The sequence below is a fragment of the Hippichthys cyanospilos genome, chromosome 13 (assembly GCF_059441005.1).
Source record: "Hippichthys cyanospilos isolate Australia breed blue-spotted pipefish chromosome 13, RoL_Hcya_1.0, whole genome shotgun sequence".
NCBI classification, from domain to species: domain Eukaryota; kingdom Metazoa; phylum Chordata; class Actinopteri; order Syngnathiformes; family Syngnathidae; genus Hippichthys; species Hippichthys cyanospilos.
In genome coordinates, this window is record NC_142381.1 from 15727171 (window position 1) to 15747488 (window position 20318).

The 20318-nt window shown below is 37.2% G+C and overlaps 1 protein-coding gene across 2 annotated transcripts in view; it reads left to right on the top strand.

Annotated features, from left to right (window-relative positions):
* The first annotated feature begins 412 nt into the window (after positions 1-412).
* Positions 413-20318, top strand: part of nlgn3a (neuroligin 3a) — a 223590-nt gene continuing 203684 nt past the window's right edge. For both annotated transcript variants that reach the window (XM_088430611.1, XM_088430612.1), the window contains exon 1: positions 413-697. The gene's annotated coding sequence lies outside the window, so the exon portion shown is untranslated. The remainder of the gene's footprint in view (positions 698-20318) is intronic.

A 20318-nucleotide genomic window follows, 5' to 3' on the forward strand; every position in this document is an offset into this window, starting at 1 on the left:
ACCGCACAAAAGGTTAATACATACCCTGAATAATGTGAATTTCTGAAAGATGTCGAAGTTGGAATGGTGCATATCAAAGCAACCGTGTGGAAAAACTAGCCTATGCATTAAAAAGTAGGTGGAATAAACAAGCCATAGATTATACGTCTGCTGTATTCACCCTATCATAAATACTTTTGAATCGGATAGTCAGCGCACATAGTTGGAAGGCATCAAAGTGCTTCTGCTCTTCTCTATGAATATTGCGTGTGCCCTTGGTTACCTAGTAACTCTCCCTCCTCTCCGGCTCCAATCGGAGCTCGGCAGAAGGCGGCGGGGTCGCGCCGCGCGTTCTCGCCAGGCTCGCGTTGGAGCCTCGAGTTGAGGCGAAAGAGCATCCAGCACTCCAGAGGCAGGCAGGCGGACCGAGAAGAGGAGAGGAGAGGAGAGAAGAGAAGAGAAAAAGAAGGGGAGGGGAGCTTTCCCGCTGGAAACAACTCACGCACTGGAGGCACCTTTTTGGAAATGACAGCGGGGAGATCGGAATGAGACTTGCTGCACTGGAGGCTTATTTCTCAAAGAATTAATCTTTTTTTTTTTTTTTTTTAAAGGCCATTTGGGGGATTTGGAGTCTATCCACGTAATTTGTTTTGCATTTCTTTATTGTAAAGACAGACGCACGCACGGTTATGGGGGGATTTCCATCTGGATTGTGCAGGTGAGACATTTTCTGACTCTTAATAATAAGCAGCGTGAGTGTGTATTTATTACATGCGGGCAAAAAAAGCGGCGAAGTGATGTTTTTTTTGCTCACTTGGAACGCGTTGCCCCAACGTAGGATGCATGCAGTCTTTTTTTTTTTTTTTAACCCCCACTGACGCGGATTCGACGCGTTTCAGCAAACGCCAAGTAGTGCTTCGCGTCCTTATATATGCTTGATTTTTTGCTAAATGTGCCCTTTGCAAACACTTGTTACTTTCCAAAAGACAATGCGTGTGCGTGATGGAGGAGTGACACACAAGCTCCCGCACAAAAAAAAAAAATGACTGCAGCCACATGAAAGAAGCACAGAAGTTCCAATCCGCCGTATAATAATCGTGTTTCATGTTCAAGCTTCCTATTAGTTTTTACATAAATAGCCCGCTCTATTCAAATGCATGTGAGATCTGATTATTTAAATATATCTGCCCCTATGAGCTGGGATTAATATATTTAATCAATGTTGGTGAATCGATGTGTTTTCCAACGCTTGTCACTGCACAGGGGCACGCGGTAAATTATTCACTTTTTGCTAAGTTACAAAAAAAGTGCATGTTCTGAGAATAGACTAGAAGAAGAAGGTGATGCAAGTTTAAAAGCGGTGTGATGCTGCAGGCTGCATATGACTGTCCACTTTTTTTTTTTTTTTTCACTCCGGGAGAAGCCTGGACTGGACACAAGAAGCTCAGTATGCAGAAGCTATGGCACACATTCAAATAATGTAGCCATGAGTAATGGGTTCCAAACCGGAAACGAGCAAGTGAAAATGTCAAATGCTCTTTGTCATAGTGATTTATTTGAGTGGAAAAAAACATGAGCAAGTAGTCCAGCCTATTTTATTAGACCAGGGATGTCAAACTCATTTTTTTTTTCGTGGACCATTTTGGAGCTTCCCTCGTGATGGTGAAACCAATTTAAGATTTCAGCGCAAATTAATGGTTTACTCATTTGAAATCAGAAGTTAAGAAAAAAGGCCCCTGTATAAGCCTGTTGCATCAGTTCTAGGGCCGTCGTTATCGAATCTTCCTAAAATTGATTAGCCTATCAATTATTCCGACGAATAATCTAGTAAACAACCCCCCCTCCCGGCCACTCCATTTTTTTAATCATCTGCCAAGGTTGAACGTGAGTAGAATTGAATCGATACAACTACTCATGATTTATCATCTTCTATACATATTGCACAGAATTTTCTTTTCCAGGTAGCAATCGTGATTAACATTACCTTGCTAACAATTAGCATTTAAGGTCAACAAATACCACCTTTTAGTTACATACATAATGTTATATGTACATTACACATGTAATAGTACTTAAGAAATACTAATGATCAAAAATGCTACTAAATCAGTAAATGTTTTAAGCATACACATAGCATCAGCTTTTCTGCCACTAGGTGGTGCACTACAAACAATGGCAAACAATGAAGCCATTCGTCAAGAGGGTCTTGGCATTCGGCACTTGGCAGTATTTTATTTTCCTCCAAAGTACTGCTGTGATGCGCCTTTTCCAATTTGCAATAATTGAACATTATTTAATTTTTGTCATTTTTCAAGTGGGAATTAGCCTAGTTGTGAAATGTCCCATTGTTGGTTACAAAGGCAGATGTTTTTAGTCAACCTATAAAATTGACGGACCCTACTTGGTCAACTTTTTTTTGGCAGTATTTTATTTTCCTCCAAAGTACTGCTGTGATGCGCCTTTTCCAATTTGCAATAATTGAACATCATTTAATTTTTTTCATTTTTCAAGTGGGAATTAGCCTAAACGTGTGAAATTTCCCATTGTTGGTTACAAAGGCAGATGTTTTTAGTCAACCTATAAAATTGACGGACCCTACTTGGTCAACTTTTTTTGTCCCCAGCCCTAAATCTTTGTCAGTATATATTTCTACCCTTTTTTTCATTGTGTTAAATGCAATTTCAGAGTAAATACTGGTATCAAACATCCTGATTATTGTTTATAATCTCACAAGTATTGAGGTTCTTCGATTTTTCTCCCTGCTTATTTTGTCTGAGGAGTGGATTGAAATCAAGCTGTTTTTCCCAGTCAATTTTCCACCTCACTCTTACATCCTTTAACTTTTGACTCTTGCATTGTCAAAAAAATCACATAAGCTTCATTTACTGCAAACAAGGCATCTCTGTTGAAGTCGTCGTCCAATAAATGCCGGGAACAGTGTCGGCCGATTGTGTTCATTTTCCAGACAGATTGTTCTCCAGTGGAACAGAAGGGTTGGTCCATCAAGAATGATCCCTGACAGGCCCACGTGTTAGCCCGCCCCCGAGCACTCCAATACGTTTCGTAGCGCGGTTCAAAGTGTGCCACTGTGTGTTTACGTAGGTCTCCACAAGGAAAAAATGCAATGAGCCTCAGTATGCTGGAAAGGTCAGCCGGGCCTCCTTCTTACCTGAGCAGTTTGTCGCGCCCTGATGTGACATGGCTGAGCCATGATGGGTCTCTGGCCTCCTGCACTCGTGTTTCAGTTTCAACCTATTATTGCTCCCGATCCACTTGTCTGGATTGTGTGCGGGCTGTGTGTACGCCGGAGCACAGATGTGCAAGTGAGACGACGGAGAGCGGTGGTGCAAGGTTATTTTTGTTTTCTAATATTCTTCATTCTGTTTGACATGTTGTCTAGAAGACGCAGAAGAGGAAATGAATAATTTCCCAAATGCATACTTCTGACCGGAAATATGTCCGACTGATGTTTGTCGTATACCAACGTAGAAATCATTCTTTCGTCACCCCTTTTCCCTTCTGACTTACAATACATAAAATAAAACGCAACGCAATGTAAGTTGAAAGGAAAATGACATACCCAAAACTATTGGAGCATTTATTTAAATTATTTACAACATTATTAACATGAATGGGTATCGACAGTGGCCTTACTTTGAGGTATTGAGTAATTGATGAGTCTGACGATACTAGCTACCAATACTTCAGGAAAAGTCTTGTTCAGTAGTAATCTCCGCGATACTGTGAAAGTTTAACATGTTTGTGAATCATCTTATTCATCTTAAAGAAAATTCTGTTGCCAATTTGTGCGCAAAATTTAGACACCAAAAAGTACTGGCAGTATCATAAACAGTATCAGTGATTACTCAGAGGGAAATGTGTAATTGAACCTCTCAAATGATCAGATTTTTTTTCTTAAGAGCCAGCCTACTGAATTTTGTACAGTGTAGGGGGCATTGGTTTTTGGTATATAGATTTCAGTGATGGTCCGTGTGTTTCACACTTAGGCCATCAGTGATTCGGCCCCCTCGGAAGCACACGTACTCATTACTGGGCTACACAGGCTATTTTCCAGAGCATTTAAACATCAATAAACCTGCATCAATAATTGAAACTTATCATTTTACGTGATACTGCCAGAACTTAAAATAATTAAAAATAATTTTAAATGATTTTTCTACAAAGTTTTATGAAGTCCAACAGGTGTCATGTCGGTGCGGCATGTTGGCGACGGATGTGGGAAGGCGGATCTGAAATGCGGGGAGGCAGAATCAGATGGGCTCAATAAAATGATTTATTACTCGCAGAAGCTGGGCAAAACACGAAACACTAGCGCTACACTAGAGCTGGAACACGCTCATGACAGGTGACACAAATTACACTAACGACAGACGCCAGGGAAAAACAACACGAACCCAAAAGCAAAATAAGTCAAACTTTACAAAATAAAGCCACAACAGGAAAAACCCAGACAGAATGTGACACCAAAAATCAGGCAAGCTTTAACAAGATTGTACGTTAAATTACAAATCGCATTTTTAAACAAGAACCTCATTTTATTTCTTTACCACTAATAGAATTTGAACAAAATAAAATTACGAAAACATATTAAAAATGAAAAAACAAAAAAATCAAATGCTGGACTCACTAAAACACGTCTCCCACTTCTTTCATACAAAATCCAATCTTCTTTTTTTCCTCAGAAAGACTTTCATGACTTGCTTGTAGTTGCTTTGAGTTTCATTTCCAATAATAAATCCTTTTGTATTGACATGGACGCCAATGCTGAAAGTCGCGTTGGTCCAATTTCTGTTTTGTTCTTCTTCAGCAATTGTGGGGCTTAAAAAAAAAAAAAAGCGAGTATTTTTGAATTTTCTGCCAAATGTCTGCGGAACTGGCTTCGCTATGCCTCATGGTTGCCGTTAGCTTACGGTTGAGCAACATTTTTTCATTTTGTTTGTTTGTTTATTTTTCAATAATTTTATTTAACTTCTTCCAACGCTAAACATGATGGATCACTATAGCACCACCTTTGTGCAGTAAGCATTCAGTCAAGTCACGTTCAATGCGAGGCCTCTAGATGGCGAACTTGAGGCTCGATTGACTATTACAGCTGTCTATTAAGCATTAGGGCCACTGACATATCCATCTGCGCTTGCGCAGAAGCCCGCGCTGCGTTGATGCCAATGCCCTGGCTTCTGGCAAATCAGATTTCACGCAGCATAGCGACACAAGTTAGCTGAATTTTAACTGGCTAAAAACTTTAACATAAAGCTACAGCACTGCAAGGAGCATAACCAAATGGATATAAAATGACACGAAAAGAACAGAATATGGAGAATAATTTTATATATAAAATATATATTTAGAAAAAAAAATGTAAAATTAAATGGACTTTTATTATGGTTATTATAATTATTATAGTTTATTATAGTTATAATAATATCTGGTTATTTTAGGCTACCTGAGAAGGCTTTGCACCACTGATAGGACATCCTGGCTTTTCCTCTAATGGATCATGCACTCAAAACAGTTGTAAAAAATTAACCTAATTATGGGTCAAATAAAAGCCAAACCAATATTTGTGTCAATTTGATCCAATTTTCTGTGTGGTTTTACAAAACAAAACAACAACAATTGGCCCAAATATTGGGTCAATCCTGACTCATATCTGGGTTATTTTTGGCCCAACTCTTTTGAAAGTTTGTGTTTGTGTGGGATGCAACAGGTTTTTCTGTATTGCTGAGACAAAATGGACACAACAGTGGACACCAATCAATGACTGGATTTCAGGAGAACATGAGACAATTTTATTTTTGTTTGTCTACATCTGCATCCGATACAAAATTTTCACAAAACACCAAGTTTTTTATACTTTCAAAAGCACAGTAAAAGATACACTTAATACAGCACTTTAGCAGAGGTTCTCAAATGAGGATACGGTACTCCTGGGCATATAAAATTGGGGGTACATAAAATTTCACCAATTACAGTTTTGAACAGTAACAGTTTGTAACAAGTATCAGCAATCTAATTCAATGCTTTCTGAGGCCGTGACAAGAACAATACAATTTTCTTTTCAAATTAGGAGCAAATTGATTGGAAAATTAAACAGCATATTGTTAAAGTGTGTTAATGGTGATTGCTTCGCAATACGTTGTATATATTATTTTTTCGTAAGTCTATATGGATGTGCATTCTGGCAGATGAGACAAAATAAAACAGAAAATGTTTTTTGTGATCTTTTGAAGTTGCTAGTTTTAATGTCTCTATGAATGTAGTTCCAAAGTTGAATAAATCACATACGGATGGGACAGCGCTTTGATTTAGATCTTTTTTCTTTAGGTCATTTTACCCTTTAGGTATTTTCTAGTAAAACCAATGCGGATATACGTATATACACGTTTATGTGATTTGTTAATGAAATGGAAAGAAGCAGATGACACTTTGTTGTACCAGCAAAATGCTTTTGGAACAAAATGAGGCCTCAAATCTGCTCCACATAACATATTTAACCGTGATTTTAGATTGTTCATGGCCCAAAAACATCTCCCCTGACTAACAGGTTTTTCCCTGCCAACCACCAGTGTCTGCTTGGTAAATATTATTTTGGACATCGCCTCCTCTACATCAATATACAAAGCAGATGTCACACATTATGTCGGCACTTTCTGTTGGCCAGAAGTTATCATATATTTAATTATTTACAAAGCCAAACAATTTACACCCAGCAAGAAAAACAAAGTGCCACTGTAATGTCCTACTGAGTTAAGATTTGGGATGAAATAATATACGCACTGGCAGTGAGGAGCTATTTTTGATTGTTTTTCCTTTTTGAGATTTAAAAAATGCATCACATACGCTTTATGTGATGCAGCGAGATGTGGTGCCGAAAGACAAACATGACAGCAGCAGAAGGAAAGCCTTTGCACAAGCTTAAACTGGCACGCTGCATAGTTTTTTTTTTCAGATGTGAGTCTTGTTCTTGATGTGAAGGCATGAAAAAAATGGTGGTTGAATATACAGTACTCGAGAATCATGTGAAACTTTTTTTTTTTTAGGTAGACAATACATCAACTAAAAAAATGTATCTGGGTCCTGATTTATTTTCTGCAACCACTTGACAAAATTATGTGAATTCAATAAGTATTTTTCATTGTATTTTACTGTGTTTTGCACCTCCCTATCCCCACTCCCAATGACAATTTTGTGACAGAAAGAAGACTACGCTAGGAATGTAAATGTGAGCATTTTCAGTTTCAGTTGTTTTGTACCCGACACACCTGACAATTTGGTGACAGAAAGTAGACTATATTTCATACTCGCAAAATGCCGGTCCAAGTGGTGGCATGATTGATATAATGGGATTTTGGTGGATTTGATGGAGACGCAGGCAGATGGATTTGATGCTTCATGTGGATATTGGGTTGATATCATTGTCATAAATATGACAACAACGTGGAATAATCTGTCAGAATCAATGTAGTAATCAAGTCATTGAACAAATTATGATTGATTATATTTCAAGTTTTTTGGGTATGCAAAAATACATTTTTGTTTTTTTTCCTTTTGCTTACTCGATCATACATCTAGTTTTCAATATTAATAAGAATACCAATGAATATGTATGAATATGTATTCAAAAATGAATATGTATGTAATGTTTGTTTTTTTCAAATGACTTAGGCAATTATGCTATGTGGCTGACAAATTGCATATTTGTAATGCAGCAAAAAAAGAAGCAACCACTAAAATGAAATGAAAGCAAATTTACAACAAAACAAATGCAAAAAAAAGGCTGCACACAAACAAATGAAACTTAGGACAGAAAACAAATGCAAAAAAAAAAAAAGATAAACTGCGGCAACAACAAAAAACCTTTGTTGACACCACACAACAGAATTGGCTCCACTAGGAGGCAGGACCAAAAGGCATTTTTGTGATTGGATTTTTGCTTATTTTTTTATTTTTTTTTTACTGTTTTTATTTAATGTATGCATATTTAATGTATGCCATTTTTTGTTATTTTTTTCATTCTTCCTATTTCCAGTGTTTTTGGCATTCTGTCAGTTGCAGCGCATTTGCCATTGTCATACAATTTTACCATTTAACGCTTTCACTACTGATTTTTGTTTTTGAAAAATAAAATGGCATATATCATTTGTTTGTGGGTCTAGGATACTTGGAAAATTAGTTTTAAAAAATCCCACTTCCATATATTATGTTACAAAGCCTGCGATTATAATTGGTATTTTATAATTATAAATAATAATAATAACAATGTAAATGTATATTACACATATATAGCACATATTATCAATATGTTTCTATGGTTCTGGATCATTAATCTGCGTGAAATCGTATAACACAACCTACCTTGTTGACAGTCGGTCTAGCACTGGTTTGTTCTCTTTGGAAAAGTGGCCAAATGCCACGAGAGTTTGTAGACCAATAGCAATTAATTAATGAACTGCTGGGATGCCATTTCACATTATTGCTACGATTCCTTTACCTGTTGCGATTTTTTGAAAAGCTGTTGGACGCATTGTCCCAAAGATAGTGAAAGGGTTAAAAAAAATCTGATTTATCGACAAATTACTTGACCAAAAAAAAAGAACGATTATCATAATAATCGATAGGCGTGTCGTTTGAAAAACCAAGAGGAATAAAGCGCACAGTTAGCTTTTTACTAGCCTAGCGCTGGCCATTTATCTGACAAAGGTGACAGACACCCTGTCTATTTCTTTTCAACACCCTATCCTGTTCTTCCAATTGTGATTTGTTCCGCTAAACCCAGCCTGAAAATGCCGACAAGCGACGGTAAATCCACTATATTAAAATGATGCACGTGAACGCAAGCGTGGAGGTCAAAGTGAATATGTCAGCGTGGCGCTTCCCTCTGTCAATTCCCCAACTTCTTATCCTCGCAAGCGATCGTTAAGCCTCCCCTCTTTCTATCTTATTCATTTTCTTAACACGGAGTGAGTATTGTGTGGATCTGGCAGGACACAGAGGCCGGAGCCCGTCTAATTCATGGGATAAATTGGTGGAGATAAGGCCTGAGTCAGTACCTCCATCCTTCCATAGATCCCCTGGGGCCGGCTCTTAAGAAGCTTAGTAAAAGCCTGTCCTATGAAGACATGACACGGAGCTGGCTAAATGGACCACGTTGGAGTGTCTTCCATCAACCCAATATCCATATATGGGTCAGCGTTGCCGAGCCTTATCCCGTTCGGTTTATTTCTCCTTCGCTGCGATTTCAGAGTTTGAGGAACTCTTGGACGCGGGCGAGGGATGGAGGCTATAGAAGCGAGGCTTTAATATAGCATCGCTAAGCTGACAAAACAAGAACGCGCCGTGTAAGACCATGAGTGTGTGTGCCACCGAATCAATAATAAATGCCGGTTTACCCGTAGTAAGAGAACAAGGAAAGAGCTCCCCTAGAGTCAGTGGGTCACACACGCTTGGGAAACAATTAGCGGCTTCCTTTCGAGCCGCATTGCCGCAGTTCTTTGCTTCCTTTTTCTTTCCAGTTCACCGCTAATTTTCCTCTGGGGTCCGGCACCGTGTCGCCGACGCTCTTGAGAAATTAGAGAAACTACGGAGGTACAAAAAGGCGACCTCGTGTCTTGGTGCCGTCGCGTGAAGCGGTGAAGCGCGGTGACGGATAGGACAGCAGTCTTGCGGCTGTGCGTTAATGCTTACAGATTACAGATTTAAATATTTTAAATCTCATAGAGCACATGGTGCTGGTGATGAGGAGTGGGAAATGGCTACGGTAATACCAGAGATTAATAGAGATCTTTCCACAACGCCTGCACACTCCTCCGTCGCCACTGGTGGACCAGCATACACAAAAAAAGAGATCATGAATAACATGCACTTTTTGAAGTCGTGTCTTTTATTTGCTCCGGCGGTCCCCCGACGTAGGAAATGAATCCATTCCGGAGTTGGGATCGTAAGGCGAAATTTTCGTATGGCGTGCGATAGAAACCTATGTTAATTAGCTAATGCGTGCAAACCCCCAGGTGAAAACATCAAAATTGTATATACCTATTAAAAATTAGTAATGTAACAGTATAGTAAGTACTGCTTATAAATAATATACATGTATATATTTAAATGACATCATAAATAAAACATATTTAAGGGGAAAATGACATTTTATTTACCTTTGGAGTGACGTGACTTGAGCTACTTACGGCCATATTCTCTAATGAGCCTAACAATGCACGTGCCTTCTTCCTATTTCTTAATTATCTCCAGCTTTGTTTGCATACTAATCACGATACCATCATATGTATGTCATTTAACACTTTAATGTTTTATTTATTTCTTGACTAGATTGTGAGTAAAATTGTGTAAAAGAGTGACGACTTGCAACATGAGAGTATTTACATAGATGGAATTCAAATTGGAAAAAATACTTTTTGGGTAAAAAGGGAAAAATAGCTCATTTTGCTAACAATAAAAAAAATAAATAAAACTGCTACCGGTGTCTAGCTTTCTGACTGACCTTTTTTTTTTTTTCTTTTGACCAGCCTAATGATCAAATCAAAGCTGCCCACAACATTTCTCTGCCCACTCCCATTAATAAACAACAACAACAATAATAATAATAATAATAATAATAATAATAATATTGACATCATTTGATGTCCATGGAAGTTCTCTGTAGGCTTGCTATTGACGTCTTTTCGCTTCGATGGCGCTCAACGTTTTTTTTATTTTTTTTTTTTTTAAAGCATATATTGTGTTGGAAACACAACAGCCTCTCATTCAGTGTCTAACTTATAAATGATGAAATACTAATAGGATGGTTTGCTGAATGGTCTTTTTAACCCTTTTTATTTGTTTTTTTTATTTAGCATGCTCAAAGTAACGCCCTGAAATTTGCACAGCTTTTATTTTCTAACTCAGCTTTATGATGTGGATGATGCTCTTTGACCTGCAATGACTGTCATGGCACACGTATACTTTATTTATATAGCGTATTTAACAGCCCCTTTGAATTTCAATGCTGCTTGCGTAACACCAACAGTACTCCAGCAAATTACACTGGATAATGCAAATGATAGTTAACACAAGTACTTGACTCGAGTATCTCAGTTGTTGTTGTTTTTTTATTCTTTGTCCACTGGGGGAACCTGCTGAACAAATAAAAATATATGTGTGCTATAAAAGCACGCGAGTGTGACAGCTCAATCATTGTTGCCTCACATAAAAGGACCGGCGGTTTACACGGCGGCGAGTCATTCGCAGGTTTGTTTAACCTTAAATGTTCACTGCTTTCTGTCAGACTGATCGCAATGAAGTGGAATGTCAGCGGAGAGCCATGTATAAATTTTACGGGCCATATTCTCTCATGTAGTACTGAGGACAGGTCCGAGGGGTTTAATGTCGCTCCCCCCGTGCGATCCATACTCGCGCTAGTCAGAGTTAAATGGGAAATGAATCAAATAAAATCATTGTACGAAATATATTCTGCGCAACCCCACAAAATTTTGATTGATATCTTGTTTGTGGAATATGAAATAAGAATCCAAATCCAGCAAATCCAAGGTAGATGTTTTTGCCACTTGCCGTCCTTTGAAAATGACATCACAGTTGCTCATTTTGTTACCTAACTGAGAACCTGAGCAACTGTGATGTCATTTTAATTTGACAGCAAGTGACAAAATGTCCGCACCAAGATGGATAAAAACGGGTGGATTTTGCTGTATATATATATATATATATATATATATATATATATATATATATATATATATATATATATATATATATATATATATATATATATATATACTGCTATCCAATGGTCACAGTTATCACTACAGTGCTCAATTGGTTTAAACACTAGTCAGGGGTAGTCGAGGGTGTCAACTACCCTTCATAAAAAAAAGGAATTTTATTCTTGTATTGCTATTGTAAAAGACGAGAATTCTTGTCTATGGCATTGAAAGAGTGAAGACTCTTCATGACTTTCATTAAAAAAAAAAAGAAACAGCTTTGTTTGTAGTTGTGACTATTTTGTTCATCCTTGTGAACAGTAGACACAGGTGCTCATCTGCATTGTTTTTTCAAGTCGTGACACCGGGATTCAGGGGCTGGTGACATGCTGGTGGTTGTCACTCCCTGGCCACCCTTTAAACCCCCTACTACCATCATATAAACACACACACATACATATACACATCTCTGGCAAAAATGTTGATATCTGTGGCATGCCTTACATTTTGACATTTGTGAAGTTTTCTTAGACCCATTCGTATTTGCCACTTTATTATACTAACTGCATAGTTACATTTCAATGCATATCGTAAACCAAAGTTTATAATTATGTTTCATGAAAATTACTCTGCAAGCCACCCCTGGCCACCCCAAGTAAAAATTTCTCGAAACGCCCCTGCCAGGATTGGGTCAGGGTTGTCATATTCATTTTTCACACATAAATGTAATGACACTAAAACTACATAAATATACAGGGGGAAAAAAAAGAAAACAATAATTTCTCTGGCCACTGACACTTAACCTCCCAATAAACGTCATCATAAACAGGAGAACTAAATGTGTGGACCCAAATTAACGAAGGCTGTGTCACATAAATTACTGCAGTAGAGAAAAACAAAAAACAAATCTGTTTCATCTTTTAATATTGGAGCCTGTATTTTAAAGAGAACAGGTCAGGAAATTAGCATTTGGCAGATTGTATTTACTGGCAATTGTGATGCGTAGGTTACCATTTAATCTAAAATAGTTACTAAGTACAACATATAGAAATTATTTCAAAATAATTACCCAGCACCTAATAAGTGAATGTTATACATTGTATATACATTCTATAAGCGAGTTGGGAAAGTAGCAAAAGTGTTTCATAACGTATACTTTCGTATTTTCAGCGGTGAAAATATTAACATTTTGCCTATGACTGATTTAGTAACTACATTATTTTTCATGTACATACAAATCCGTCACAAAAATACTTTTCCAGTTTACTGTCGTATGAAAATTCCGACCAACTACCGACTCCCCTGTTTTCATTTCCAAGCTAAACTGTGATTGGTTGTTAACTGAGTATGATGTCTAGAGAATGACTGGTTGAATCAAGTGACAATAAAATTCTAGTAAAAATAAGAAGGGGCGGGAGAATATGTTTTTTACGCATTTACTTTTTGAACTAAACAAAATAGTCACATTTTCTGAAACTCACTAAATATGTAAAGTATTACTTCAAAAATTTTAAAAGCATCATAAAAGGAATAATTCCTCAATATGAATCTAGTCAAAATGAGGCTTTTACAACTAAAACACTCTTTTTCAAAACAGCGAATTACGCCACAATCATGTACAACGCCACATGCAAATTAGATCAAGAAAAGTACTGTAATTGCTTGAGCTGAATGATAAGATCTGGGATGCCGCTCTGTTATTTTAGTCCAACGCAACCTGAAGAGAAATGTTCGAGGAAACGGTCGATTCACTCTTCTCCTAATAGCACCATGTTTTACAGTGCGGGGGCTTCTTAAATGCCCCCTAATGACACTGTAAACCCTCAACCTTAATAGTATACCTGCTTTGGGATTGGTTTATTCCAGTGCTAGCAACGTAGATCGCCTCCTCCTCACAGCATTCTATTTATATCTCTTCAGTCTTAATGATAGCTTCCTGATTCCTCTATCAAGCCTGGAGCTAATTTGTCTACTCCATGTTTCACTCCAATTTTACTGAACCTTGCTACATGCTATCTACAAACAGGTTCTGGTAAAATGGCATTATTGTCGCCCAACTTAGGCTGACTTTGAAAGTGCCATAATATAAATATATATTTACTTTCAAGCAGTTAAAATGCCATATATATGGCATCAGCCTGATCCATATATATATATATATATATATATATATATATATATATATATATATATATATATATATATATATATATATATATATATATATGTATTTTACTGTATGTACAAAACTGTAAACATGCAAAAATAGGAAGTGTAGCTCCACGGTATATTTATATATTTACAAAATATAAATAGGGATATTTATTATGTCATAATTAGAGTATTATGACTTTTAAAGCCTTTTGCATTGTGGGAGTTGATAGGCTTGCAAAGATGAATGCAAAAATCGAGGGGAATGCATGATAAAACACTGGGTTTTCAATATGTCCAAAATTGACAATATTTCCAGTTTTGAATGGCAGTAAATGAGCCATAGGCTAAATTTGACACCTATAGGGTGTACCTCTCGACCTCCCATTTGCAAGCATTTAGAAGGGGCAGCGTGGCATATTGAAAGTTATCATGTTTTGACAATGTATGCAATATTTTAGCCTCCTATTTTTTTCAGGCTGCCTTCAATGTCACAATTGTTTTTAAGATATTCTGAAACAGTTTGAAACATCCTGAGAGAGTCTTGATTGTTTAGCGGATCACAATAACGTTTTTAGTTGCGACATACGTCATACCGGCGAACTTCTGTCAAACGTTTGGCTAACGTTTACAACCTTGACCGAGCGTGTTTGTTGAAGTTTACAGTTGTCCTTCAGAAGTTCTGAAAGGCTCTATCCCACTGAAGGGTGAATGTTAGCAAGGTAGTGGCTGTTTTTATCTTGTTAGGCTTTGTTCAAGGTCTCAATTTTTTTGTTACATTCTGACAGTCTTAAATATTCGCAAAGAGTCTTTTGATCTCGGCAGGGTTGGTTCAAGGTCAAATGTTTGCCAGACTATTACTTGTACTGCATTTGTTGCAATTTTCTTCAAAATTGCCACCAAACATGACCATTTCAGAACCTTTTAAGAACAGTTGTGACCTTTAACGAAGCCCGACTAGATCATAAGAGCTGCTATTGTCAAAGACACTTGCCGACTTTCGCCGCTTAGTGGGATAGGAGATCAAGACAGTCTTGTTGTGATTCACAAAGGTTCAGGGTTTGTTCAAAGTCGTTTCTTTTAAAAAGACATTCTGAAACAGTCTTTTTATGTGTTTTGAATTTTGAACGTTAAAAATTTAAGACATTCAGAACAATTAAGAATCTTTTAGAATGTCTTAAGTGGCTCAAAAGAATCAAAACTTGCCTACATTCCCCCTACTGTGCAATTAAGGCTTCTGAAACAACCTTCGTTGATTACCACAAAGAAATAGTCAGATTACTACAGGTTCGTTCAAGGTCGCAATTTTTCTTCAAGTCTTGTTTTTTTGTGTTGCCAGGAATTTTTGAATTTGCTCATGAACATGTTCATACTTTAAGTCTTTTTCAGGATAATTAAGACTTCCTGAATGTCTTAAGAAACACTTAGTTGCAACCTTGAAGAAAGCCTGACGAGATTGAAAGGATCGCTACCTTTGTAGTGGCTGAACATTTTTTTTTTTTCATGGTTTTGATGAAAAAGCCACAAATGTGCATTTAAGTGAGGGATTGTTCACGCTTTGTTCAAGGTTACAATTGTTCTTAAGACATTCTTTAAGGCATTGTGAAGTTGTCTTAATTGTTTTTTAAGTTGCAACAAATTAAGCCTGATGAGATGGGATAGGACCGTACACCTTCCTGACAACCAGGGTTAGCCTAACCTTAACCCTAACCCTACTTTGAAAATCCTTTAAAAATAGTTATTGATTTAATTGTTTCAGGAAAATGTAAGTTCATAAATTTTACATTTAGTTGGTTATTCAATGTCATTATTGTAAAAAGCCAGATTCTCCCCCATACTTAAAGGGTTTGTCCCAACTTGTCATGTGCCTCCTCTCGTTACCTGTCAAGATAATGATGTATTTTTGTGAATGCATCTGTACAATGATCACAAAAGCTGCATTTTTTCTGTGGATAAATATTTATTCATAATTATTTATTTTTTAGAAGAGGTCTTAAACTTTATTTTAATTATTTTTTGGGGGTGACAAATATTTATTAGTAATTCATTATTTTATTTTGTGAAGAGATCTCTACTGTAATCCTGAAACAGTAGGCTTCATGTTTAATATTTTTCTGTGGACAAATATTTATTCATATTTTTTTATTTTAGAACAGGTCTGACACTATATATTGATTTTTTTTGTAGGAAAGTATTTATTAATAATTAAGTTATTCCTATTTGATAATATATTTCTTCTATGAACCAAAAGAGGACAATTTAGGATGATTCTTTTTTGTGGACTAATACAGATAAAGTTTGCAAAGGTCTAAGATGCTTTGCACTGGCTAAGGGGTACTTGGCTGAAAACATGTTTAACAGGCGTACATCACTGAAAAAAGGATGAGAACCACTGCAGTACAGGATATTCTGGCCTTTCCAAATGATGTATCACGTTTGGGTGTACTACAAAATAGTACAGTACATTCAAAGTTTTTTTGCAACGTGGGCTCGTGATTGCAACTATTCAGCGACAGAGCAAACGAAGTGCTAAAATCCACACGGAATAAAGTTTATTTGACCTAATACGTTCTGTTCGCTGCGGCTCATTACATTGATACAGATCCCAATTCACCTGGAAATCTGGGTCATTACAGAAATAGCCTCGTGGCTTCCTCTCCCAAGATGGCAGCTCTGATGAATTGGTGGCTGTAGGTCACAATGACAACGGTTTGAGTAAAAGTACAGCCTGACAGTTTGATGAGCCTTGTTGCGGCTTGGGAAAGTTCACTTTTTGAAGAGTTTGGCCAAGGTGGGTGAACTGGTAAGACCGAAGGGATCCTCCAGGCACTTCACTGAGCCTTTAAGTCGGGAAGATTTCTGCTGGATTTTTAAAACTGCAGCATCTGTAATTGTATCAGATATGCAGGATGTCGTTATCGCAGAGCAGTGGTTTTCAACCTTTTTTCAGTGATGTACCCCTGTGAAATATGGTTTCAGCCAAGTAAGTCTTATCCAGTGCAAAAAAAAAAAGAAAAAGAAAAAGAAAAATGTCATGGTGTCTGGTTTATTCCCTCTTTCAATGCCAGGGACGTATTCTGTTTTTTGTTGTTTTTTTTGTTTTTGTTTTTTTTTAAATCAAGACAATAAATCCCAGATATTTAAGCATTAAATCGATGCTTAAGTAAATTAAGTCATTAAGTTCCAGATACTTAAGTATTGAATCTAAACTTTTAGTCTCTGGGACTGAATGTCCGGACTCTTTAAAAATCGTGAAAATATATCCCTGGCATTGAATGAGTTGAACTTTACAAACTTTCAAACTTTATTTGAATTGGCCCTTAAAAACATAAATAAACATAAAGTGTCCTCTTTTGGATCAGAATAGATCTGCTCTAAAAAAAATAAATAATAAAATTGTCCACAAAAATCATCTATTTGAAGTGTGAGACCTCAAAAAGAAATAATTAAAAATAAACATTTGTCGCCCGAAAAATATTCCTATTAAAAAGTTTTCTTTTAGGATGATAGTAAAAGAATTGTTCACAAAAATAAAATACTGGTAATAACTTGACAGGTAACGAGAGTAGTGTGGGGGAGAATCTTGGTTTTTACAATTATGAAATTCAATACCCCACTGAACATAAAATTTCTTTTATGAACCTATATTTCATCCAACAATTATTTTTAAAAGATTTTTCCAAATACCCTCTGGAGTTCCTTAAACCCCCAGGGGTACCCGCACCCCCATTTGAGAACCGCTGTCATGGAGGAATGTAGTGTAAAAACACGTGAAATGTTTTCACCTTGAATTTGGTCAAACTCGGCAAGTGTCTTGTACTATTGTTGTATCTCTTGAGGGATTACAACCGAAGGTGAATTTGGCAAGATCTACTCGAGGGTTTTAGCTCTTTCAGGGGCTTTCGGGCACTTGGCGAGTTTGAGCTGTTCCCGTAAGTGCAGGTGTTGAATGACATAATGGTGGTGGGCAGCTCAGTCCTGAATGTGAAGAGCAAAATGATACGACTGGGATAGAAACGGTTCCGCCAGAGTGGCAGGAATGGAGAGCGGATCAGAGAGGATCGAGAACAGGGACAAAAAGAGATAAAATTGAAACAAAACAAGAGGAAAGTGATTAGGTTGGAAAAAAGCGTTGCTTCCTGACAAGTTAGCTCTGCAGTCAAAAAAAAAAAAAAGACAGCCCAAACAAAATATCGCATGTTTGTTTTATTCATTCTAAGGACAGCTGAGTACAAAGAGAAAAAAAGCAGATACTACAGAAGACCGCGCTCGGGTTTTCTACTTGTGCGGATTTTGATTGAGCTCGATTCCGTCGCCATGTTGGAGCGCACTAAATGATTCAACATATTCTGACAGCCCAGAATTTGCAGGCATTCTAATCTTTTATTCTCTTTAATCACTGCTGTCTAAACCTGCTGCACACACATTTCAAACTCTATACAACCTCCAACTCCAACGCAAACAGTGACAATTACTGTTGGAGCCTTTCGGTTGCTTGGCACCCGGCAATATGTTAACTAATGGGATGTTTGCTGTTGCTTTTTGACGAGTGGTAACATATGAACTCATTCAAGGCCAAAGACGTGTTTTTACGTTTATTTTAAGCGTCTGGTCATTTTTTCATTTTTTACTCACTTGCTTGGTTACCTGCTTGTTTATTTCCATACGTAATTACTTGCTCATTTATTTTTCAAGGTTGAGGGTAAAAGAAGGTCATAATCACTGCTGACTAATGCTGGGAAACACATTGCAAAAAATTCAATTAATTTGCCTTTTTAAGGAAGTAAATTGTGAAATTTAGGTTTTACTTAATTATGGCGTTTAGGTGGTATGCACAAAGTGTGAAACACTATATTTTTGCAGAAGCAATTAATATATTCATTTTAAAACTGATTTAAAATTAGCATACATTATTGTTGTCGAAATGTTTTGCAGACGATCTAAAAACTACATTTTTAAATCAAATATTCTTTAGACCTTCTTTATCTAAAAATGGATTGTCATTTATTTATTTATTCATTTTTACCTTGATTAAAGTGAATAAAATTGTAACTGTCCAGACTGACTGCAAAAAAAAAAAAAAAAAAGCCTAGCCCTATTGCCAGGCATTTTAGAGCATTTATATATTTCAATAAAAAAATTACATATATGGGGTTGGGCAAAATGACCCAAAAAATATACACATAGTTTTTCAGTTATTATAGATCGTTGCAGGTCCAGTCGAAGTAATAAACCCAACATTCAGTTAAAGAAGTTAGATTTATTAAAAAATGTGCTGTTCCCACTGATCACTTTTTAACAAAGATGTATTTGGAATTATTTCTCACTAAGGTGGAAAAAAAGAGTTATTGTATTTCATCTGAATACTCGATATTCGATTCGAATTTTACGTAGGATATCTGAAGACAAAAATACTTGATTGTTGCAGCCCTCAATGGATATTCAGTTCTTTATTACAGAAAAAAAACAAAACAACCGAATTCAACCACTCTCTTGAAATCACCTGAGGCCAAGTTATTAACAAGTAAACATTCTTTTCATTCTCCTCTAATGATACCCATGTGATCTAACCAGCAGATGCACGATCAGTGTGTAAAAAGCAATCCAGAAGTGACCTAATAAGCCATATCTTTGCCTTTGTTCCCCACAGTGCGTTTTGAAAGGCGACGTTAGGAGGCTCAACTTAGGGAACCTTATCACAAAAGGCGCTGGAAATGTGACATATTTCCTGGGGGATAATTGTGTTTTGCGTCTCTGTGGCCCACTTTTCCTTCACATTGATGCTTTGCTGCATACCAAGCGATAAAGAGCCGCATCATATGTAAAGGTCTCTCATCACATTCAAACGTCCTGAAGTGAGAAGAGCAAAATGTTGCGCGCCATGTGAACTGACTTGTCAAATGGGGTTGAATACGGATCCTCAGTTTCCCTTTTAATCCAAGACACATGCCCATACCCACGCGAAAATAAATCCCGCTCAAGATAAAGAGCAAACAAAACAGTAGAGCATGCACACTGGCGAATGTCTGAATGCAGGATATTCGTGTAATCTTGGGGCGACAGGGCTGACTCCAACCCAATCCGGAGCCGCTGTTGCAGAGAGACGACCAAGGACAGTAGTGTTCTAAATCCCTGGTAGAAACGGAAAGTAAAGACAAACAGTGTTGCAATGAAACAATGGCCAACCCATTTATCTGAGCATCCCACACAACCCTTGGCCCAGATTTATAGCTGTGGGCATCCGCAGCTACCAAATCTTCTGGCAGCCTCCGACAGAGTTATTGATAAGAAAAGCAAGAACCCCACCAAGGAATTCCAAGCTCATCCTAAAACAGCCGCGCAACAGCTCATACTTGTACACCACGGGCTTATGATATATAACATAATGCACCGTGATCATGCTGTAAATTGGGAGACATTGTCCCTCATTGATTTCGCTCTTTCTCTGAAGTAATC